This window comes from Scylla paramamosain, chromosome 16, assembly GCF_035594125.1.
Source record: "Scylla paramamosain isolate STU-SP2022 chromosome 16, ASM3559412v1, whole genome shotgun sequence".
Lineage (NCBI taxonomy): Eukaryota > Metazoa > Arthropoda > Malacostraca > Decapoda > Portunidae > Scylla > Scylla paramamosain.
The window spans coordinates 12,982,501-13,007,500 of NC_087166.1; the positions used below are offsets into that span (position 1 = coordinate 12,982,501).

At 41.1% G+C, this 25,000-nt stretch overlaps 1 protein-coding gene and 1 long non-coding RNA gene across 3 annotated transcripts in view; one reads left to right on the forward strand and one right to left on the reverse strand.

Moving 5' to 3' along the window:
* The window catches only part of LOC135108065 (uncharacterized), a 165,907-nt gene extending 149,619 nt beyond the window's left edge, over nucleotides 1-16,288 (forward strand). Inside the window, exon 4 of one of the 2 annotated variants that reach the window (XR_010272135.1) lies at nucleotides 16,237-16,288. The gene's annotated coding sequence lies outside the window, so the exon portion shown is untranslated. Of the gene's footprint in view, nucleotides 1-9,943; nucleotides 11,397-16,236 lie in introns of those variants that run through there. The other variant, XR_010272134.1, reaches the window with a different exon arrangement.
* LOC135108066 (uncharacterized) overlaps nucleotides 1-25,000 on the reverse strand; it is a 130,435-nt gene that overhangs the window by 104,722 nt on the left and 713 nt on the right. Inside the window, exon 1 of the long non-coding RNA XR_010272137.1 lies at nucleotides 22,684-25,000. This exon is cut by the window's right edge and continues 713 nt beyond it. This is a non-coding gene — a long non-coding RNA (uncharacterized LOC135108066). The remainder of the gene's footprint in view (nucleotides 1-22,683) is intronic.

A 25,000-nucleotide genomic window follows, 5' to 3' on the forward strand; every position in this document is an offset into this window, starting at 1 on the left:
TCAAGTTTGAACCCGTTATTTTTGTTTTATCCTGGTTGCTGATCCTAAGAATTTTGCTTACATCCCCCTTGTTATAATCCTTATACCACTTAAAGACTTCTATCAGGTTCCCTCTTAACCTACGTCTCTCTAAAGAATGTAAATTTAACAGCTTCAATCTCGCCTCGTATGGAATGCTCCTCATCCCCTGTATCCTTTTAGTCATTCTCCTTTGTACTGATTTTAATAGACCTATATCTTTCCTGTAATGTGTCATGTGGTGCTGGTGGTTGCATTTACAAGTTTGGTGTCTGATTGTGGTGATTTGTTGGTGGTGCTGGTGATGATATTGGCAGTGATGTTGGTAACTTTTCCTAGTTTCTTAGTTTCTTTAGTAGTCCTTTAAAACGGTTTATTTTTCCCCATATTTCTTCAATGTAAAGTTTTCTTTATCGCTGTATTTCGTGTTTAGGTCTCTTTCGTACATTATTTCATTTTAATCTTATGAACAGCAACAACAATACTACCTCCACCACCACTACCACCACCACCACCACCACGCACCACGTCACACCCCCACACATTTCCCACCGCCCATTACTACAGCAACTACTACTATTATTATTTTTTCCCCGGCGCTAATGAAAGCCGCCCTGCACATCTTTTTTTTTTTTTGTTATTTGATGCATTGTTCCCACGCCCCCTTTATTCCCCCTCTGTGCGCCCCCCTGTGCCCCCCTCTCCTCCCTACCCCCGATATTTTTGCAGCTGTTCCCGTGTCAGTAATAGAATTAAGGTTCACACTGGCCAGATACATGCAATCTGCCGTCACTACCCACACTTTTTGATCCCCTAGCGCGTCACACCCACAGCTCAACTCCCCGTCACCGTCACCGCCACAATGACAGCCACAGATATACAGGATTGACTCCACCAAAGAATAATCTGATCTTCCTATTATTATTCTGCGTGGTATTGAAAGTCTGTTGTGAGTTGTTTTTGTCTAGTATTTTGAGGGTATTTATATATTTATTTGTTTATTTTATTTATTTATTTATTTATTTATTTTTTGGTGGGGGAGGGTGTTAGTGTGTCAGGTGTGAGTGTTGTTTGAAATCACGCCTAATGAGTTTTTTTTTTTTTTTCTGTTTCTCCACATAGTATTGCAAGTCTGTAATGAGAGTGTCAATTCATTATTTGTTATTTTCTGTATTTTTATTTATTTTTTTTCTGTATGTGTCTATCGTATTTGGAAACATATAAGTTTTTTTTTTTATGTATACTTATTCATCACTCTCTTTTGCTAATATCAATGTCACTTTTTAAAACCCTGGAAATTTTTACGTTTCTTTTTTTCTTTTTCTCTTTTTTCCACTGAAGGGGTTTTATATTGATTCATGTGTGTGTGTGTGTGTACTTTTGTAATGTTTGACACTAAAAGCAGGTACATTTTATCTTATTTTATTTATTTATTTTTTTTTTTTTAATATCATTCTGTTTCTGTACTTTTTTTTTCATATTTTAACTTGACATGCCTGACACTTTCGACACGCTTCAATTCTATTTCAAAATTGTATCCATGTTTTCTCTCTCTTTTTTTTTTTTCTTTAGTTCACTCGCAATAGTGATATTTTCCTCACGGTTTTCCATTTGATATCGTATGTTTTTTTTTTTTTTCTATAATATAAACTTACATATCCGGCATTTTATTGTCTTTTTTACGCTTTTCCTTCGTGTTTTTAGTTCGTTCAGATTAATATTATTGTGTTCACGATATTTCATTTGTTATCATCGTTATGTAATTTTTTTTTTTCGTGTGATATTTTCCAACACTTCTTTTTGACACTTTTTATTAGGTCAGTAACACCATAATGTCATTTTTTAGGACATTTTAAAGTTTTTACACACACACACACACACACACACACACACACACACACACACACACACACACACACACACACACACACACACACAATTTTTACCCAACAGCCTTGAGTTTATTACCTTTCTGTTATAGTCACCTCTTCATTCTCCCACCACCATTATATAAATTCACCTGATTCCTTCCTTTTCTTTATATTTCCTTTATCCTTTTAGCTTTCCAATCACCTTGCTTATATTCTTCCTCCACCGCTTCTTCCTTCTACCTTTCTACCTTCTTTCATCCTAATCGTCGCATACCTTTCCTTCCCCTTCCATGTCTCGTCTCCTCTTTCTCCTCCAGGTGCTCATCGCGTCACGGCACAACCATAGTGAGGTAATAATGGGTAGCAGGTCGGCTCTAGTATAATTCTTCAAGGATCATGAATCTTCCTCCCTGTTTGACCGCAATATCGTAATTTCCTGGGTTATTTTTGCCCCTATAATGTCGAGGGTCCGTGTTAGAAGGGCTGGGATCGTCAGGGTGAACATAAGAACGTAAGAAAATAAGGAAATAAGAAAATAAGGAGATTGCAAAAGTTGATGTACATGGGATAAGCCTTTGACACTTTCACGAGGCAGCAGGTACTAGAGAGAGAGAGAGAGAGAGAGAGAGAGAGAGTAGTGTTTTGTTTATTCTCATGTGTTTGTTTATGATTTAGTATGCTGATTTATTTGTGTCCGTGTGTTGTTTGTTTTTTTGCTTGTTTTTTTTTTGTTTTTTCATTTGTTGTTATTGATTTGTTTGGTTTGGTTCATGCTGTTTTTTTTTTTTTTTTTTGGAGGGGGATGGTCGTTAGTGTTTTATGTATTTAATTACTCTCAGTCATTAGTTTTATATACATGTAACTTCAATCATTATTCATAAGGGGGGGTTTGTTTCAGTATCCTTATCCTTTCTCTCTCTCTCTCTCTCTCTCTCTCTCTCTCTCTCTCTCTCTCTCTCTCTCTCTCTCTCTCTCTCTCTCATCACACACACACACACACACACACACACACACACACACACACACCATTATCTCCATTCACACTCCACATGCATATTCACGTCCTGCTCGGGGTTTGTGTGGATACATTTCCCGACCCACAATACCCTCACCCCCTTCGCCTCAACCCCCCCATCCATTACTCTCCACCCCTATCCCTCCTCCCTTCACCCCTCCCTTGCCCTTTACCCTTTTCCCCCTTCCCTTACTCTTCACCTCTTACCCTTCATTCCTTACCCTTCACCGCTAACCCTTCACCCCTTATCCCTTTCCCTATCCATGATGTGAAGGTAACCACCATTACTACCATTACTATAATCACTACCATTATTACTGTTACCACTGCCACTGTTACCCCATAGTTTGCGTCCCTCTCCCTTTATATTCCCTTAATTCCCTTTTATTTTTCACCCCTTTACCTCCCCACTTACGCCTTACCCAAGAGAAAACCAAGACTACCATCATTACTACCACTGTTATTACCACTGTTTTATCCCTTACCTTCCATCTCCCTTCCCTTTACCTTCCCTTAATTCCCTTAGCTCTTAATGCGGTGCTAAACTTCCAGTGGTCACATGCAGCCGCCACCACCACCGCCGCCACTACCACAGCCAGAGGTCGCAAATACCACCACTGTCACCACCACTATCACCACCACTGCTTCTCTCTCCCTGTCTCTCTCTCCGCCACTGCCACCGCTACCACCACCACCACCGCCATCACAGTTGCCAGAATAGTGATTTTAGCTTAGTTTCGTTTTGTATTTGTGTTTATTATATATTCTCTCTCTCTCTCTCTCTCTCTCTCTCTCTCTCTCTCTCTCTCTCTCTCTCTCTCTCTCTCTCTCTCTCTCTCTCTCTCTCTCTCTCTCTCTCTCTCTCTCTCTCTCTCTCTCTCTCTCTCTCTCTCTCTCTCTCCCTTTATTTTGGTTTACTTTCGTTCATTCATTTTTCGTGATTTTTTTTTGTTACATTTTTTTATAGAAGCGTCAGGTTGCGTTGATTGTTCTCTCTCTCTCTCTCTCTCTCTCTCTCTCTCTCTCTCTCTCTCTCTCTCTCTCTCTCTCTCTCTCTCTCTCTCTCTCTCGGCAGGGAATTCTAGCGTGAGGGGAAAAAATGTGTCCTCAAAGGTGAAATTTTTTGTCGAATATTCAAAGGTTCAAGATTTAAGGGGAGGAATTTTTTTGGAAGGTCTTCTCGTTAGATAGATTTTACGTATCATCAGAATTCCCCTTTGTCGCTGCGTTAGTGTCATTATCCCCCACCCCACCCTGGCCTAGCAGAGAGAGAGAGAGAGAGAGAGAGAGAGAGAGAGAGAGAGAGAGAGAGAGAGAGAGAGAGAACTGTTTTGCTTACTTCCTTTTATATTCCATGACAGTTCGTATATTTTGTGTTATTGTAGAACTCTTTAAACTCTCTCTCTCTCTCTCTCTCTCTCTCTCTCTCTCTCTCTCTCTCTCTCTCTCTCTCTCTCTCTCTCTTCTCTGATCGTGAATTATTGCATCATTTTCTGCTTCTTTTATTCAGGCATTTCAAGGAACAGCTTTTTCAGCGTTTGTATAAATCTTTATCTTCTCATCTCTCTTGAATGTAATCTCTAAGACCCTATCAGTTTTTCCCATCTTTCCTTCCCCCTTAATTCCCTGTCAAGATATCTTTTCCTCCCCCCCAGTCTCCCCTTTCTCTCCCCCCTCTTTACCTCCCCTTCTCTTTCCTTCTTTCCTTCTCTCCAGCTTTCTCTCTTCACTCGTTTCCATCCACCACTAACCACATTCTTTCCTCCCTCCTTCCCCACTCCCTCTCTCTCCCTCCCTCTTTTCCCCTCTCCCTCCCTTGACCTTTCATCCACAGACTGCCAGGCAACAGTTTTTTCCCTTCCTTTCCCCTCCACTTCTCTCTTCTTGCTTCTCTTTCCCTCCACATTTCCCCCTCCCCTTCCTCCTCCTCCTCCCTTCTCTTCCGTCCTTCATTGTCCCCTCCCTCTCCCTTCTCCTTTCCCCTCTCACTGAAGACAAGTGGTTGAGGGGACAAGAGGTGATGGGAGATGATGGGGAGATAAGGGAAGGGAGGATGAGAAGGGAAAAGAGGAGGATAACGGGGAAGAGGAAACTAGTGGTATTTGGTGATAGGAGATGAGGAGAAGTAAGGGGGAGTATGATAAGAAGTGAGGGGACAAGATAGAGAGAATGAAGAGAAGGGAAGGAGAGGTGAAATGAGGAGAGAAGGGAAGGATGTTGAGGGGAGAGAGAGAGAGAGGGAATAAGGAAGTGAGAGGAAGAGAAACAGAAAATAAAGAGATAGAAAGGAAGATAGGTGAGAGAAAGAAGTGAGAGGAAGAACAGAAAGATGAAGGAAATGAGAGAAAACAAGATAAATAGGGAGATGAAAAAAGAGGGAAAATAAAGGAAAGTAAGAGATATAAGAGAAAGGAAGAGGTGAGAGAAAGTGAGGGAAAGATGAAAGGATTGAGGAAATAGAATAAGCAGTGACGAAAAGAGAAAAAGTAAGAGGAGTACAGGAAAATGAGAGAAGTGAGAGAAATTAAGAAGAAAAAGAAGAAAAGGAAAAGTAAGAGGAAAGAGAGGAAAATGAGAGGAGTGAGACTGAAGGAAGAAGTGAGAGGAAGGGAAATAGAAGGAGAGGAAGACATGAAGAAAATAATTATGTCTCCCTAGCCAATTGGGTGTCATCTTTTGTTGACAATGATCCTGTGCTGACACTCTTCCCTCCCTCCCTTCCCTCCCTCCTTCCCTCCTTCCCTCCCTTCCTCCCTTGTCAATGATCTTTCTTCCTACCTTCCTTCCTCCCTTCCCTTTCCATTAATATAACCTTTGCGATAGTGGTGGTAGTAGTAGTGGCGGTGGTGGTGGTGTTGGTAGTGGTGGTAGTGGTGGTAGCAGTAGTAGTGGTAGTTGTAGTAGTAGTAGTAGTAGTAGTAGTAGTAGTAGTAGTAGTAGTAGTAGTAGTAGTAGTAGTAGTAGTAGTAGTAGCAGTAGTAGTAGACACAACAACAACAACGACATCATCATCATCAACAACAACAACAACAACAACAACAACAACAACAACAACAACAATAAACATCTTGAATTAGAAAAAAAATGCTAAAAAACTCATTAATCGACAAACAAGTCAGAGATAATGTACTTTAGATGCAAATAAGGGAAGAAAAAAGGGGAAAAAATAGACCTAATTAAAATGTAACACAAAAAAGACTCTAGGTGCCCCTTAGAAAGATAGAACTGATAACAGGTGAAGGAAAAGAAGAGCAGAGAGAGAAAGGGAGAGAGAAAGAGAGTAGAGGGAGACAGAGAATGGAGAAATACAAGAATAGAGAGAGAAAGACAGAGAAAGAAAGAAGAGAGAAATAGAGAGAAGGAGAACTAGAGAAGAAGCGGAGGTGAAGAAGGAAATTTTAAGAGGAAAATAAAGAAAAAAAATTGATCTAGTTAAAATAAAAAAAACATATAGATAGAACCTATAACAAGTGAAGAAATAGACAAGCAGAGAGAAAAAGGAAGGGAGAAACAAAGAAAAGACAGAGAAACAGACAGAAAGCGAGAACTGGATAGAAGAAGAGGAGATGGAGAAGGAGGAGGAGGAGGACAACCACTCCTTGAAAATGTCTCCAGCATAGAAAAAGGGGGAAAAAAAGAGGGTGCTTAAAAAAAAGAGTAAAAGGGGAGTGAGGGGGCGCGGCGCTCCCGGACTGTGGGCCAGGCACCTTTAAGAGCGCTCAAGGTGTCTCGCTGTCTTGGGGGCGTTTCGTCGGCTGTGCCCGGCGTGAGGGGAGCGAGGGGGTTGTGGGGGAAGAGAGAATGAGGGGACGATAGAAGTAGCTGAGGAGTAGATGAGGAGTAGATGGTTTAGCTGTGGTTTAGCGTGAGGGAAGCGAGGGGAGATAGTAGGAAAGTGAGGATGAGGGAAAGTAGATGAAGAGTAAACGATGATAAGATGGAGAGATGGTCTTGTTGTACTGTGGAGTGAAGGAAGTGAGGGAACTGATAAAGATAAGGGGATGAGGAGAAGATAGAAGCAGATGAGTGGAACTAGGGATATATGAGGTGATCAGGAGATGAAAGGGAAGAAAGGACTAGAGAATGTGGGGAATGAAGGAGGGGACGCGGGTATAAGGAGGAAGATAAGGGAAGCAAGAGGACGAAGGTGAGAAGATGAGGGAATGATGAGAAAGAAGGGACTAGAAAATGATGAGAAGGGACTTAGTGAGGAAGAAAGAGGATAAAAAAATAATAAATAAAGGATAAAAAAATAAATAAAGGAGGAACTAGAAAATGAATAGGAGAATATTAGGGAATGAGTAGAATGAGAGTAAGGAAAATACAGAGAATAAGGAAAATGAGGAAATAAAAATACAGTAAATGAGTGAACAGGAAAACTAAAAATGAAAGTATGATGGAATGAGAGGAAAACAAATATCAAGAAAAGAGGAAACTGACATATGAGTAGAGCAAAGGATAAGGAAACAGGAAATGAGGGAAACAGATGCTGAAGAGATGAGAGGACTTAGGGATGCATGTTATGAGGGGAACAGATAACCCAGAGATAAGGGAAACAGTGTATGGGAAATAAGAGTAACACCTCCACACTCTCTTTCCCTTAAAAACATGACTGATTTTCCTTCCCTTTTCTTTCTTTTTCCCTAGATAGCAAAAAGATAAGGAAACCAATGAAAAGGAAACAAGGATACCATCTCTTCCCTTTCTTTCCCCTTAAAATCATGTCTTTTTTCCCTTCCCTTCCATTTCCTTTCTTTCCCTTCCCCTTTCTTTCCCTCCCTTCTTTCCACCACTTGCTAGATTATCCTTTCCCTCTTCCCTCCCCCTCTCCCTTCTCTCTTTTCCCTTTAATCCTCACCTTAATTAGTGGGTCAGGTAGATAGTGAATCCTCCTCCTTCCATCCCTAATAGATTACCTCCCTTCCTCTCCCTTTGTTATCAAGCGACCTCCCATTTCCCTTAGTTTCCCTGACATCATGATTCTGTTATATCCATCCATTTTTTTTTTCCTTCTTTTCCCTTTTCTCAACTTTTTTTAGGGAATTTTCTTTTTTTCAATGTTTTCTTCATTTAGCGTTCTTTTTTTCTTATTTTTAGGGATTATGTTTTGTTTTTTCCTTTATTTTCTCTCTTCTTCCCTTAACGTTCCTTTTTTCCTTTTATTTTTAGGGTAATTTTCTTGTTTTTTTCTTTTCCTTTCCTTTCCTTTCTCTCTTCTTCTTAGGTGAATTTTCTCTTTTGATTTATTTTCTCTAAAGTATCTACTTTTCTTCTATTTTTGCAGGTATATCTTTCTTTTTTGTATTTAGTTTCCTTTGTTTTTGTTTTTTTCCTCTCGTGAATCTTCTGTGTTTCTTTTTATTTCCCTTCCTTTAAAATATCTCCTTTTCTTTTTCTGCCTTTCTTTATGGTAAATTTCCCTATTCCTTTTCACTTTTCATACCCAAAATTAAGACCCTTTCTCATCTTGGCTCTAATGATAAACTTTTCCCCCTTTTTTCCCTTTAATTTCCGCCCTTCAAAGACATCCTCTTCTTTCCCATTCTTTTACGTGACCCCATATGACCTTCCTTATTTCCCCCTAATATCCTTATATACGTGACCCATATGACCCTCCTTTCCTCTTCTAATTTCCCTATATAAGTTTTTTTTTTTCCACCAGGTGACTCTTTACATATCTGTCTGTCTTTCTATCTGTCTGTTTGCATCTCTCTCTCTCTCTCTCTCTCTCTCTCTCTCTCTCTCTCTCTCTCTCTCTCTCTCTCTCTGGTATTCGCCTACAGTGTACCCTTGTTTTCCCTCAGATAAGAATGATAGGTGGAAATAGGCTGGCGTGTTTTGTACGGGGATTGCCACGTGTAGGCCTGATGGCTTCTTGCAGCTCCCCTTGTCTTGTTACGTTCTTATGTTCTTATGTTCTTATGTTCTCATGGCCCCGTGTTACGCCCTCGTGACCTCGCCCCTCCATCTCACTAATCCTTCCTCTTCAATTAAAAAAGTGACCTCGCCTTACTGGTCATTCCTCTGCTCCGGTGACTGACCTATTTATTCTTCTTCCAGGTAACTCCTTTTTTACTCTCCTCCTCCTCCTCCTCTTACTCCTCCTCGGCCTAGCTCTTCCCTTCCTCCCCCTCTTCTCTCCTCTCCTCCCCTCTCCTGCAGCCTTACCACCTCTCCCCTCGGAATTGGTAACACTTTCCAGCCTCTCCCTTCCGTATATAGATGAAGGAATGCATACACAAGCATACTACATACATACATGCATACGTGAATATAGAGATGGAAACATACATGACAGTGGTATACAAAGCTATTTTTACGTACATAGCTACCTTCACACATGTTTATACAGTCATACATACATACATGCATAAATCCATACATACACCCATACAGTCATACATACACATACACGCTCCTCTGAACCACAAAATTCTGGTCTTCTTTGGTCTCAATACATCAGATTTTCCATCTTCACTTCACTGATCTCTAGTATGATCTTTAGTATATAGATGAGGTCCTCCCGCCTTCTCCCTCCAGCCGATGGTCTTCCCGCTGGTCTCAAGCACGTGTCATCACCGTCTCTTCACGTCACCCGCGTAACCTGAGTCAAGTGGCGGCAGGGAGGGAGAGAAGGAGAGGGAGAGAATGAGGGGAGAGGGAGAGATTTAGAGGGTGAAAAAAATATACGGAAGTATTGTTTTCTACTCTCTCTCTCTCTCTCTCTCTCTCTCTCTCTCTCTCTCTCTCTCTCTCTCTCTGAATGACAGAAGTGAGAAAAGGAAGAAGAATAGATGAGAAAGCATTAATTTTTTACTCTCTCTCTCTCTCTCTCTCTCTCTCTCTCTCTCTCTCTCTCTCTCTCTCTCTCTCTCTCTCTCTCTCTCTCTCTCTCTCTGAATGACAGAAGTGAGAAAAAGGAGAAAAGATGAGAAACCATTAATTTTTTACTCTCTCTCTCTCTCTCTCTCTCTCTCTCTCTCTCTCTCTCTCTCTCTCTCTCTCTCTCTCTCTCTCTCTCTCTCTCTCTCTCTCTCAGGAAGACCAACAAGCAGGCAGCCTGTTGAACATCCAGCTCCACTCTTCCGTAGCTCCATTACATCCCGACACTATTCATGAAGAGAGAGGGAGAGGGAGAGACAGGAGGGAAGGACCAGGGAGGGGAATGGAGGAGATGGAAGAAAGCCAAGCACTTCCCCTTTTTAGCGGAAGGTAGAAGGGGAAACTCCATAGCGCGAGGGAAAAGTAAGAGGGAAAGAATTTTTGTATGGTTTCTTATGGTTTTCCTTGGTTATTTTACGTGACGGGAAACTAAACTGGGAGGAGAGAGGAGGGGTATCAAAAAAAAAAAGAAAAAAGAGGGGAAGTCATGCCATCTCTGTACTTGTTGAGGGGAAATAGAATAGGGGAAAACTTAAGTGGGGGATATGTTTTACAGTTTCCGCTGGTAACTTTAGGTGATAAGAAGAAGAGGGGAAATTCAGAGGAGAAATCATGCTACTACTGTACTTGTTGAAGGGAAACAAGATAGGATAAGGAAAAGTTAAGAGGGGATGTGTTTTACATTTTCCGTAGCTTTGGGTGATAGGAGACTCAAGAGGGGAAATTCAGAGGGGAAATCATGGGACTACTGTACTTTTTGAGGGGAAATAAGGGATAAGGATAATGGTAGGGAAAATATGTAAAAGGAGGAGAATGTTTTAGTTTCCTTTGGTAGCTGTGGGTGGTAAGAGTCTGAAGAGGGGAAATTCAGAGGGGAAATCACGGCACTACTGTACTTGTTGAGGGGAAATATGGTAAAGATGCAGAAAATAAAAGAAGGGAAATATTTTAAAGTTTTTTTTTCAGTAGGTTTCGGTGATAAGAAACTAACAGAAGGGGAAAGAGGGGAAATTATAAGATAGGAAAAGGTAAGGAAAAGTAAAGAGATAATATGTTTTACAGTTTCCTTTGGTGCCTTTCGGTGATAAGAGACACAGAAGAGGGGAAATTAAGAGGGGAAATAATGCCACTAGTACTTGTTAAGAGGAAAATAAAGATAGGGAAAAAAGCGAGAGAAATATTTTGTACTTCTGGTGATGATGAACTAGAGTGTCAGAAGGGGAAATTTATAACTGGAAAAGCATGCCATTTGTAGCTGTAGAGGGGAAAACGAGGGAAATCGAGGGAAATGTGAAGGGAGAATTACTATACTTTTCCCCCAATAGCTCTGAGTGATAAGTGACTGAGGGAGTTGTACCAGAGGAGGGAAATTCACTGGGAAAATTATACTTATACTGCTTGCAGAAAATGAAGTGAGGGAGTGAATGAGGAAAAGTGAGGGAAATTTTTCATACTTTCCCTCAATGACGGGATAATAAGAAGCTAGAGAAGTGATGATAAAAAAAAAGGAAAGATACAGAAAAGGAAAAAAAACAGACGTTACTAGTGAAGGAGGAAAAGTCAGGAGGAAAAATTTTCACACTTTCCACGGTGACAAGATAAGAAACAGAAGCAGAACTGGCATTTAAAGGGTAAAAAAGAGAGAGAGAGAGAGAGAGAGAGAGAGAGAGAGAGAGAGAGAGAGAGAGAGAGAGAGAGAGAGAGAGAGAGAGTAGAGTAAACGAAAAATAAAACAAACAGGAGTAATATTAGGAAAAAGGAAAAAATCTGGGAAAATCAAGTTACCATACTAGTACTGATAGAAGAAAAAGATAAAAATGAGAAGGAAAAGAAGAAGAAAGAAAAAGAGACAGAGAAAAGTCAACGGGGAAAAGAAACAGAAACAGGAATACTATTAGAAAAAAAAAAGAAAAGAAAAACTAAACAAAAGCTGAGAAGGAAAAGGAGAAGAAGAGACAGAGATAAAGAGACAGAGAAGGGTCAAAGAGAAAGGAGGAATTTTTTTCAAGATTAATGTGCAGATGATCCTCGTATGCTAATCTGGTATGCATTTGGTAGAAGGTGTATAGACTCTGGACTAATTACTTCCTACATTTGCATCTTCCTTTCGCTCCTCCGCCCTTCCGCTCGCCAATTCATTTTCTTTCGCCTTTCCCTAAACGGTATTATCTTTATTATTCTCCTCAACGTAATTATGGTGAGTCCTTGTCCCTCTCTGTCTGTTTCTCTGCCTGTCTGTCTGTGTGCGTGTGTGTGTGTGTGTGTGTGTTCTTTCGTTTGTATCTTCGCGTGTTTCAGTCTCTTTGTTTATGAGTTGCTGTTTGTCTTTCTGTGTCTTTGTTTCTGTTTTTTGCTTTCTCTCTCTCTCTCTCTCTCTCTCTCTCTCTCTCTCTCTCTCTCTCTCTCTCTCTCTCTCTCTCTCTCTCTCTCTCTCTCTCTCTCTCTCTCTCTCATTGTACTACGCACCTTGCTCTCTCTTTTTTTCCAACCCCCTCTTATCACCTTCATCTCTCCCTCCCTCTATCCCTCCCTCGCCCTCTCTCTCACTCCTAAGTCTTCCTCTCCCTCTCCCTCTCTCCCCTTTCCCCTCACTTCCCTCTCCCCATACCACACTAGGAATGAAAACTCAGCCCTCCTGTTCCTTTGTAATCCTTTGCTAATGCTGGTGAATCCTTTACACTCCCAAACACGATGTAAATTCCACCTGTATATAAATTAAATCACTGAGATTCTCTATTTTTTTTTTTTTTTGATCAAGTTGAATGTAAAAATAAAAAGGGAAGGGAAATATTGAAAGAAAAAATGTTGAAATGAAATCGAAATGGTGGGTTTTTTTTTTTTAAGGTGTACGGGAGAGAGAGGGAGAGGGAGAGATCTGAATTATCGTATCGAATTATCCAAGAGAAAATATAATGTAGGAAAGTTGGAAGTCTGCGTGAAAGTCATGGTGATTGTGACAGTTTTTTATGAGTTGCCATATATAGAAATTGTATTAATGGTTACGGTTCCTCCCGACCTACTTTCCTCTCCCTCCCTTGCTCCTCTTCTCTTCTCATTCCTCCTCTTTCCTCCTCTTCTTTTTTTCTTCCTCCTCTTCTTTTTCTCTTACTGTTATTTCAATCATTATACTTCTGCTGTTGTATCACGTTTCCTTATTTCTTTTTCTCCTTCTCATCATCATCGACCTTCTTCTGTTCCTTCTCTTTCTCCTACTCCTCTTTTCTCCTCCTCTTCTCTTTCTCTTACTGTTATTTCATTCATTAGAATTCCGTTCTTTTATTTTACCTTATCTTATTTCTTTCCCCTCCTCTTCCTCATCATCATCATCATCCTTCTTCTCTTCCTCCTTCTCTTCTTCTTCCTTCTCTTCCTCCTCCTTTGTCTTTTGTTATTATTTATTTTATTTCCTCCTTGTACATAAAAATGGATTAGTTAGATCAGAAAGCTTAGTAATAGTAGTAATAGTAGTAATAGTAGTAGTAGTAGTAGTATCACCACCACCACTACCATCATCATCATCATCATCATCATCGTTAGAACTCTAAAATTCTTCCCTTTCCCCCTCCCCTTCCCCCTCCCCCTCGCTTCCCTTCGTCCATTGTTGGGATGTTTACAGCACAATAAGTTGACCATTTCCTCCCTAAGGCGTAGCGAGAGGCTGGGAGAGCGCAGGGAGAGAGAGAGAGGAGAGGGAGAGAGTACGGATAGGGGAGAAGAGGAACGAAAAGAAGGAAAGAAGGGAAAGAGATGAAATGGAAGGAAAGAGTAAGAGAGGGAAGGGAAGGAATGTTGAGAGAGGAAAGAAGAGAGAAAGAGGGGGAGGGGAAGAAGGATACAGTACGAATAGGGAGGCAAGAGGAACGAGAAGAAAAGAAGGGAAAAAGTAGGGAGAGTAGAGAGAGAGAGAGAGAGAGAGAGAGAGAGAGAGAGAGAGAGAGAGAGAGAAAGAGAAGAAATGTTGAGAATATGTAGAAAGGAAAGAAGTAAGGGGGAGGAAGAAAAGGAGGAAGTGAAAAGGGAGAAAGGGAGAGGAGGAGGGAGAGAGCTTGAATAGGGAAGAAAGAAGGAAAAGAGGTAAAATGGAGGGAAGGAGTAGAGAGAGAAAGAAAGGAAAAGAATGAGAAGAGTATGATAATATAGTGAAGAGAGGAAAGAAGTAAAGAAGAGAAGAAGCACAAGCAGAAGGAGAATAAAGGAAAGGAGAGAGAGTGAGAGAGAGAGAGAGAGAGAGAGAGAGAGAGAGAGAGAGAGAGAGAGAGAGAGAGAGAGAGAGAGAGAGAGAGAGAGAGAGAGAGAATGTGCATGAATAGAAATGGTGAATGGAAGAAAGGGAGGAAAAAAGAAAAAGCTGTATAAGGAAATAGAGAGAAGAGGAAGACGAAGCGAAGAAAAGAGGAAATTGGGACGGCAAAGGAGATGAGAAAGCGGATGGAAGGAGAAAAGATGGAGTCGGAAAGATGGAGGAAAGGGAGGAAAGGAGGAGAACCGAACCATGATGAAAAAAAGGAGGACAAGGAGAAGGAGAAAGGAGAAGAGGAGGAGGAAGAGGAGGAGGAAATAGACTAGGAGGAAGAAGAGAAGAAAGAAGAAGAAGAGAAGGAGAAAGAGGTAGAGTAGGAGGAGGAGAAGGAGAAAGAGAAGGAGAAGAAGAAGGAAGAGGTGAAGGAGGAAAAGAAGGAGCAGGAGCAAGAGGAGGAGAAAGAGGAGTAGTAGGAGGTGATGATAGAGGAGGAAGAAGAAGGAAAAGGAGGGAGAGAAAAAGAAGAAGGAAGGTTAAGAAAAAGAAGAAGAAGAAGGAAGAAGAGAAGAAGGAAGACGAAAAAAATAAGAAGAAAGTAAAGGAGGAGGAGGAGGAGAAGGAGAAGGAACAGGAGGACGAGAAGAATAAAGAAGAAGAGCAGTCGGAGAAGATGGAGGAGGAAGAGGAAGATGAAAAAGGGGAAAAGAGGAAGAGAAGTAGGAGGAGAAGGAGGAGGAGGAGGGAAGAAATGGCTTTTGGGGAATAAATCAAGTTCATTCGAGATTTTAATTCCAGATGTTGATTCAAGTGAGAAACTCCGCAGCTCGACGCCGATGCAACACATTTCTGGCCGTCGTTTTATTCCTCTTAAACTTATTTTTTCTTACCTTTAACCCTTTTTTACTTCGACTTTTCTCCAAATTGATGCCACAAACTTGGTGGTGGTGGTGGTGGTGGTGGTGGTGAAAGGGGGGATAGTGCTAGCGGTGGTGGTGATAGTGGTGGTGATGATGGTATTGTTACTACTACTACTACTACTACTACTACTACTACTACTACTTTTTTTTTCCTTTTTAGCTTAATATTCAATACATTCTTTGATTTTTATTGTTCAAAAATGCTGTATATATTGAAGTACTATTATGCTCTATCTATTATATCTGTCGTATTTCTCGCCCTTTTTTTTTATAGAGATCTTACAGGGACTAATAGTAACACAATGCGAACATTCATCAAGGTTAGCGGATAATTAATAATGGAAGCTCCCGTGGGGGTGAAAAAAAGGCCGTTTGTTCATTAATGGAGTCTAATTCAGGTCACGGACAGATTTTAACGCTGCTGGTCACGTGATGCGGTAATGGCGGGGACTGGGAGAGTGTTTTGTAATTTGTTACGTTGTTTGTCTCCTCGCACAGATCCGTGACGGCTACAGAACACATCATTCACTTGTAATTGGGTGGCTCTCTCTCTCTCTCTCTCTCTCTCTCTCTCTCTCTCTCTCTCTCTCTCTCTCTCTCTCTCTCTCTCTCTCTCTCTGGATGTTTATTTTTCTTTCATTTTTCGCCGTTCATTCTTTCATGTACTTTCATTTTATTCATTCATTCATTTTTGCTGTTTATTACTCCTATTTCCTCATTTTCGTTGTTATTATTTTATTTTTCCCCGTTTCCCTCACTCCATCATTCCTCCTCCTCTTCCTCTTCCTCCTTTAGATTAGATACAAGAGAACATCACAAACAGACTCATAACAACCAACAGATTTATTAACTTTTCCTTTATAGTCCTCCTCATCTTTCCCTTCATTTCCATTGCTGTCTTAACCTCTCTTCTCCTCCTTCCATTACATATCAGGCTCACACACCACCACACCACACCAGCACCTTTCTCCTACTCCTCCTCCTCCTCCTCCTCCTGCTCCTTCTCCTAGTGTTTTCTGTTCATTTTCCATCGTTGTCTTAATCTTCCTTCTGGTTCTCCCATTGTGCACCGTCACACCACCAGACCAGACCAGTACCTTTCTCCTCCTCCTGCTCCTGCTCCTCCGCGTCTTCCTCTCTTAGTATCCAATATAGACGATGTAGTGGCGTGCCGGCTTGCAATCGCCCCCAGTACAGCAGTCAGAGTTATAATGGTGCCAGTGAGGTCTTGCATTACCTGGGGAACGCCATTACCTACAAGTTATTTTCATACGAATTTTTTTTCATGCTTAGATGGTTCGCACCGCCGCCGCTGCTGCTGCTGTCTGGACCGCGCTGTTCCTGGGGCCTGGCGTACGTACCTTGAGAGCTCTTAATTAATAGTGGTGGTAATGAGTGTTGTTTTCCTTTTATACTTTTCCTTCTTTCTCTCTCTCTCTCTCTCTCTCTCTCTCTCTCTCTCTCTCTCTCTCTCTCTCTCTCTCTCTCTCTCTCTCTCTCTCTCTCTCTCTCTGGGCCGTGATCTCAAACGTAGCCGGCTTATCTCGTGAGCTTCTAACGGGTTCTGGTGGAGGTTACTAAGGTTTTCAAGGGTGTTTTTATGGTTCTAATGGAGGTTATTGGGTTTTCAAGGGTGTTTTCATGGCTCCAGTGAAGGCTGTTGGGTTTTTGAGGGTGTTGTCGTGGTTCTAGTGAAAGGCATTTGGTTTTCAAGGGTGCTTTCGTGGTTCTAGTGATAGTTGGGCAAAGATTCCGGATCAGTGATTAGGGAAAGCATCATAAGAACTGAACTTACCATCTCTGTGGCTTTTGGGAACAGTATGTATGAGAGAACACAGTGTTTAAGAATGCTGGTCTCTCTTTCTGTTTCTTCTCTTTACTTCCTTTAGTACTCGCTCTCTCTCTGTCCTCTCACTTACTTCATCTACACCTTTTGTTAATGTATTCTCCTTTGTAATAAGTGGGTGTACTATACTCTCCTTCTAACTTGTCTCCTATTACTTTTTTTTGCTAAGTAAGTGATTTAATTAAGTGCTGAAGCTATTAAGTACATGATTCTTTTGCCCCTAACTTAAGAGTTTATGCATATGGGTACGAGAAGAGAGAGAGAGAGAGAGAGAGAGAGAGAGAGAGAGAGAGAGAGAGAGAGAGAGAGAGAGAGACGTGGGGCGGGGGAAGAAGGGTCATTCCTCTCTTGTTTCGTTAGTCTCATCACTTGCTGGACTTCTTTCCATCACCATGAACACAATCCCCAACCCTCTCTCTCTCTCTCTCTCTCTCTCTCTCTCTCTCTCTCTCTCTCTCTCTCTCTCTCTGTCTGACGCGCCCCTTCTACGGCTTCCCGGCCTGACGTGTAGGGGAGGGCAGGGCGGGAGGACTCACCCCCTCCTCCCGCCCTTCGTCCACTGTTTATCATGCGCCAACCAAAAGCGCTACTCTCCTCCTATGGCCTTGTCCTTGGCTCTCTCTCTCTCTCTCTCTCTCTCTCTCTCTCTCTCTCTCTCTCTCTCTCTCTCTCTCTCTCTCTGAAAATAACAACCACCAACGCTTTTCTTTTTTTTATCTTTATCTACAATCCTTTTCTTTTTCACTGCTTTATTTGTTTCATTTTTTTGTATTGTATTTGTTTTTCTTCTCACTATAGTCCATAATGGGAGCTCTACACTACCTTCACTCATAATCTTTCCTTCGTTTATTTATTTATTCTTTTTCGCGTACTGTTCTTGCTCTCACTAATTTCTGAACACCCATACGCATTGTAATTCTCTAACCAGTCATTACTTTCGAGCACTGTCCTTGTTAAACCTGTCTTTATTAACCGTCACCCCCAATCCCTCCCTTCATCACGTAACTCCCTCCTTCTAATCTTCATTTTCGCATACTATCCTCGTTTCAGTAATTCTTGACACCTATGCACGTGATTTTTTCTCTGTTTAATCTTCATATTCACTTACTTCCCTTATTTAAACCTCCCTTTTTAATCTTTACACAGTCATTCCCTTCATCACATTAAATTTTTTCTGTTTAGTTTTTACTTTCACGCACTGTTCTCACTTTACCTTCCTTTTTCAACCTTCACTCACACTCTGCTTCATTACGCCACTCCCTCCTTCTAATCTCTCCCTTCGCCTACCGTGCTCGCGTTCGCCTAATCCCTTAACATCTCTATCGTCCCTCTCTGCGTGATTAGTATTCCCGGAGCGGACATATTCTTCTGGCCAGCCGAGCGGAAAATCTATATTCACGCTCCGCTCTAATGGCCTTAAAACGTGATGAGTGCTGCTCGCATTTTACTGAAATATGCCGCGGAGAGTAACTGAGGAAAGGTAAACTGTGGGGGGGCGCTTGGTGTGGTGTGGGGTGGAGTGGTGCCGCCAGCCTCCGTGTCCCAGTGTTCTCGTGTGGGTTTAATGGGTTCAATGTGAGGTTTGGTGGTGTTGGGGTGTTTGGTGGAAGATTGTGGGGTTAAATGTGGGCTTATTTTATTTGTTGTTTGTTTGTTTGTTTGTTTGTTTGTTTTGTTTTGTTTATTTTACTTCTTTGTTTTGATGTATTTGTTTGATGTTTAGGTCTTTTAGTGTATTTATTTATTTATTTTTGTCATGGCTGCATTTTCTCTTTCTCATTTCTTTTGTTTACTGTAATTTTTTTTTCCTTGCTGCATCTTTATTTTCCTCTTATTTGCGTTTTCTTTCATTCCCTGGTTTTCTTTTAACAGATTACAATATTGTGTTATTGATGTGCGTATGAATATTTTGCTTTTACACTTTCATTATTGTTCTGATTACACTACTTTTAATATATTTTCTCAACATTTATTCACTCTTAACTCCATTCATTGTTTTCAATTTAAGTTTGTTTATTCCTGATTAAACACATTTTTTATATATATATTTTTATTTCATCACTATTACATTCATAAATGATCGTAAAAGTTAATTTTTATTTTAGATATCTTTTACTTCATCAAGTTTACAGTTATAACTCTCAATCCATTCATTTATCTGTTTTAACTTACTTATATATCTCTAATTAAACCATTTTTCTACACATTTTCCTTCCATCACTATTACACTCATAACTCGCAGTCCATTCATTGGCAGCATAAGTCACGCCACCCTCTCTCAATTTCTCGTATTCTTTCTCTCGCTGTTTTTTCCCCAGCTCAGCACTTCACTACGCGAGCAGGATTGAGAACAGAGAGATTCATCGCCCCACATTCCCGTCCTGCAGTAACTCTCGGATCAGCTCGCCTAAATCAACCAGCACTCGTCGTTTTAAAAATAGGACGAACGTGAGAATGTAGAAAGAAGATTAGAAATAGGAAGGACGTGAAGATTTAGAAAGTTATGCTATTACTTGTATTCTTGTTTTTCTAATTTTGTTTTTCTTCATAAGAACTGAGGATTGTTGTAGAGTCTTGCCTGGAAATCGATAGGGTGGTTTGGGTCTCTAAGTGTGAGTGGTTGTGGCTGTGGATGTTGTGGTTGTGGTGGTAGTAATAGTGGAAGTATTGTTAGTGGAAGCGGTGGAGCCTGTACTAATGACACTTATTGTAGTAGTAGTAGTAGTAGTAGTAGTAGTAGTAGTAGCAGTAGTAGTAGTAGTAACAGTAGTAGTAGTAGTAGTAGTGATTTGTCCCTGTCCTCAAATTTACATCCTCAAACATTTAAACTAATTTGAAAAGATTCTAATTAAAGTTAATGAGATTCCCAAAAGGGTATTTTCACGTGGCCTCTGATATTTAACACTATTCTAACCATCAATAGGAAAACACACACACACACGAGACTCCGACAAACTATATACATGGCCTCTGAAAACACTCCTAATGAGAGAACAAATCGTCAAATAAACCAATGTTGAAGTCATGTTAGCTGTGGTAGTGGTGGCGGTGATGGTGGTGGTCGTCAGAAGGTCCTTAGCGAAGAGCAGTAAGCGGTGGTCCATATCCGCTCTCATTTCCTCACAACCTTCACATATGCTTCACTCGCTTCCCTCCGGCCTCCCTTCCAACCTCCTTCCCTCCCTTCACCCATTTCCTCCTCATTCTCCTTCTCCACTTGCCCTGATTTCTCCTCCTCCTCCTCCTCCTCCTCCTTTCTCTCCTTGGTGCATTCACTTGTTTCCTCTCTCCTGAGCACTCCTTTCCTCCGTGTTTTCTTCCCTTCATCTGTTTCCTCCTGCTCTCTTCGTTTCCTTCCTGACTCACTCTCTGCTTCCGTTTCCTCTTCCTCTCTTCCGCACTTCTTTGTTTCCTCTTTGTTTTTTTTTTTTTTTTTTTTTTCTCCATCCTTACTGTCTCTCTCGTATATATACTCCCTGTTATCATTCTCCCTTCGCCTCATGTCATATTTTCATCTCTTCCTCACCCCTTTCACTTTGTTTTTTTTTTCTTCCCTCAATCTTTCAACCTTTTCTTAACATTTTTTTCTCCTCCTCCTCCTCCTCTTCTTCTTCACCTCTTCCACTTGTCCTCCCGTTTTCAACCCTTCTCAACCCTCAACACATCCCTCCTGCTGCTGCTCCTCCTCCTCCTCCTTCTCTCCCTCTTCCTCTTCCTCCTCTTACTTCCAGCCAATATTCCTCTTGTAATTTGATGACTTATTTCTGGACATTAGGGAAAAGAGGAAAGAGATTGCAAACAACTTCATGTACTTTGGTGGCACTTTTCCCCCTTTTTTTCCCCTCCCCTGCATAAAAAGAGGTGCCGATTATTGAATTTCCATTGCTAGCGTGTCGTATAACATCTAAGCAAGTTATTATTGTTTCCCCTTTAGCGACGCGTATGTGTTTCCCTGGAAGGTGGAGGAGTGGGAAGGGGTGACGGGAAGGGGAAGAGGAAAGGGCTGCGGGAAGGGGGGAAGGTGGTGGTTTGTATGTATCTCGCTTCTTTCTGGAAACACGAGTTAACTGAAGCCCCTCTCGTGTGTGTGTGTGTGTGTGTGTGTGTGTGTGTGTGTGTGTGTGTGTGTGTGTGTGTGTGTGTGTGTGTGTGTGTGTGTGTGTTCGCTGTTTCCCTTCTTTTTCTTATTTTTGTATGAGGGTGAAGGAAAATTATCCAGAAAGTCCATTTCTTTCCCTTTTCCTTCAATCGACACGTGTTTATTTTCCCCTAAATGAAGATGAAAAAAGAAAAAAAGAGAGTGGAAAGTAGGGTCTCTCTCTCTCTCTCTCTCTCTCTCTCTCTCTCTCTCTCTCTCTCTCTCTCTCTCTCTCTCTCTCTCTCTCTCTCTCTCTCTCGCTCATTCTCAATTTCCCTTTTTCGAAATAATCCTTTAATCCCCCTGAGCCTCTAATCCGATCCTGTATATCCTCAGAGGAAGCCTTCACTATCGCCGCCTGGGTTTCCTCATCTCTTAAACACCTGCCACTATTCTGCATTCGTCTCCCCCGCGTCTGGTTTTCTCATTTTATTCCTTGCAGTGTATTTATCGTGTCTGTCTTCTTGTAGTTTTGGGTATTTTCATGTTGCATTTGTTTCTCCGGTTTTCTAGTTTTGTTCCTTCCAGTGTATTTATCGTGTCTATCTTTCTTTTCGTGTCTTTTGTCTGTGGTTTTGTTTCTTACGGTGTATGTGTCGTGTTTCTCCTCCTCTTATATTTTTGTGTATTTTTGTGTGCTATTTGTGATGTTTCTACTTATTTTTTGGGGTTATGTTATATTTTTGTATTTTTCTGTATTTTTGGAGGGGTATTTTGTGTTATGGTTTTTGTTGTTTTTCATTTTTTTCTTATGTTTCCGGATTCATATATATTTTTCTTCTAATTATTCTTATTTATACTATTATTATCCTTGCTATTATTTTTCTTAATTTATTGTATTTTCTTCTCTATATCTATTCTATCTGCAATTTATCTCATCTGCATATTGTGTTTTATTGAATCTTTTTGTCTATTTGTCTTGTATCTTCAACATTCATCCTTCTTTTTTTTTTCACCTTCAATATTACTGTCCTTACTTTTCTACACTCATTATTTTCCACCATTTTTTCCTCCTATTTTTTCCACCTGCAATTTACCTTACCTGCACCTGTCCGTCTGTTAGTCTTATATCTTCAACATTCATTCTTGCTTTTTTTTTTTTTCCTCTCTCTCTCACCGCTAATACTAATCCTGTTAATATAATTACTCTAACACTGCGGCAAAAGGTTATCACATTAAAAGGGATTAAGTATATCACTCTAAATATGCGCCTTTTTATCCCATCGTATAATTAACAGGGTGGAACTACAAGAGGGAGGTGGTCTGGAGGGAGCACGTTATTACATTACAGAGATTAACCATAGCACTCTTTACATCGTGTACCGTAGATAGAGACTGCTTTCTTTAATCGCGTCGTAGAAGAACACAAGGGAACATGAAGAATGAGCAAACAGCATTTTTTTTCTCTCTTTTTTAGATAGTCCGTTTTCTTTAACCGCGTCGTAGGAAAGGAAAAGGAAGAAAGAGGAAACAACAGATATTTTTTTTGTCTTTTTTCTTTGAACGCGTCGTAGAAGAACACAAAGGAACACAAATGAAGAGCAGAACATAACAATACAACCATATTTTCTTATATTTTATTAATTTGTGTTATTTTCAATTGTCTTCTTAAGATTTGTGTATTTTTTTCATTTATTTTCTATGTATCTACTAACTACCTCTCTCTCTCTCTCTCTCTCTCTCTCTCTCTCTCTCTCTCTCTCTCTCTCTCTCTCTCTCTCTCTCTCTCTCTCTCTCTCTCTCTCTCTGTACTCACCTGTATTGAGGCGTGCAGGAGATGATAACCACACGAGTGATCTTCCTCTCACCACCATCCCAGGAGGAGGAGGAGGAGGAGGAGGAGGAGGAGGAGGAGGAGGAGGAGGAGGAGGAGGAGGAGGACGAGGAGGAGGGATGGAGACCGTAATTAACAGGCAGGGGTATTTGAGGAGAAGGAGGAGGATGGGGATAAGAGGAGGAGGAGGAAGAGCAGGAAGAGAAGGAGGAGGAGGAGGAGGAGGAGGAAGAGGAGGAAGCTAATAACACTCTGAGATGATGTTATAAGCTCAGTTTTCTTTACAATTCACATTTTTCCCAGTGTCGATCAATCTTGTTCATTATTTATTTTTTTCCCCTTTATCTATAATTGTTTCCATCTTTTTTCCCCTTTCCGAGCACAACTGATTGCATAGTTTCTTTTTTTTTCCATGAGGTTATTTTTTTTTCCCCTTCTTTCTCTCATTTTCTGTCGTTCGTGTGTTATCTTCTCCCTTTCTTCTTTTTTTTATTGTTAACCTCTTTTTTCGTTCTGTGTTTATCACAGCCTCACTTTGTCACTGTCTTCTTATCGGATATTTTCGTGCTATGAATGATTGTGTGTGTGTGTGTGTGTGTGTGTGTGTGTGTGTGTGGGAGGGAGGCAGTGAGGAAGGGAGTGTGTGGATGGCTTGTGTATGCGCACAGATTAACGACACACACACACACACACACACACACACACACACACACACACACACACACACACACACAGGAAGGAGGTGAACATTACAAAACACACATATCGTTACATTCCCATTAATAAATCTCATGTTTTTCACCTTGAGAAGAAACAAATAAGTACAAATGTATCCTATCCATCACACACACACACACACACACACACACACACACACACACACACACACACACACACACACACACACACATGGACACACATAAGCACACACATCATTTACACATTTTCTCTCTCTCTCTTTCTCTCTCTTCTCCCAGCATCATTAATTACATACAAGATTTAATTATAGTTTTCCACGTGTCTAAAAATAGAAAATTACATGTTATTAAATGCGAGAGACGAGAGCACGTCAGCAATTCCAAAACACCACCTGCCTACCTCCGCACTCAGGCATATGGTAGGGGGGGATATATTAAAGAAAGGAGGAGGAGAAGGAGGAGGAGGAAGAAGAAGAGGAGGGAGGGTAGGAGGACTAGCGCGATTCTGAGGAGGAAGCAGCAGAGGAGGAGAAGGAGGAGGAGGAGTGGAGCTTGCGCGTCTCTGTGGAGGAGGAGGAAGAGGAGAAGGATGGGTGGGAATAGAAAGGAGTTCAGGGGAGGAGGAGGAGGATTGGTGGGAGGTGGGTGCAGGATGGAGGAGGAGGAGGAGGAGAGAGGAAAGATGAATACAAATGGTAGGATGGGGAGGAGGAATGGAGGAGGAGGAAAGGAAGGAGGAAGAGAAGGGAGACTGAGGAGGTGCAAAAGAGGATACTGATGAGGAAGAAGCGAGGGTAATAAAGGAATAAGATGAAGAGGACGAAGAAGAAAGAAAGGAGAAGAAAAGTAGAAGCAATATTTTTAGAGATTACATAACAATACCTACAGAAAAAAAGAAAGAGGAAGAAGATCAAGATGAAGAAAAAGAGGCTAGTTAGTGAGGTTAAAAGAAGTCTGGGAAGAATAGAAGGTAAGAACAAAGCAAAGAAGGAAAATAGAAGAGGATGAGGGAGAAGGAGAGGTTAATTGGAAGGTTGGGGGAAGGAGAAGGTAATAACAGAGGGATGGAGGAAAATGAGGAGAAATGGGAATAAAGCAAAGTCAATTGGGGAGGGTAAAAGAAAGGCTTGAAAGATAGAAGGGGAAGAGGAAGAAGAAGAGGAAGAGGTTAGCTGGGGAGGATAGAAGAGGAATTTGGGGGTGATGAGAGGGAGATGGAAGGGAGGAAAGATTATTAGCTGAGGAGTTGGAAGAGGGAGAGAAGAAAAGGAAGATGAGTGTAGAAGCTTAAAAGAAGGAGGAAATGATCGAGAAAGAAGAGGAAGAGGAAGAAAAAGTTAGATTTTGTGGAGGTAACTGAGAAGGAGGAAGAGGAAATGAGCTGGGGAAGTGGAAGAGGAGGAGGAGGAAGAGGAGCATAACTGGAAGGAGAAATGAATGCTTGGGGAGTTTAAATGGAAGATTAAAGAGAAAAGAGATGCAGGAAAAAAGAAGAGAATGAGGATTAAGGAAGGGAAAGAAATTTAGGGAGACGAAAGGAAAGAAAAGAAAAGGAAGGATAGATGGGAAAGGGAAGAAAGAAGTAAAGGAGGTTGAAGAAA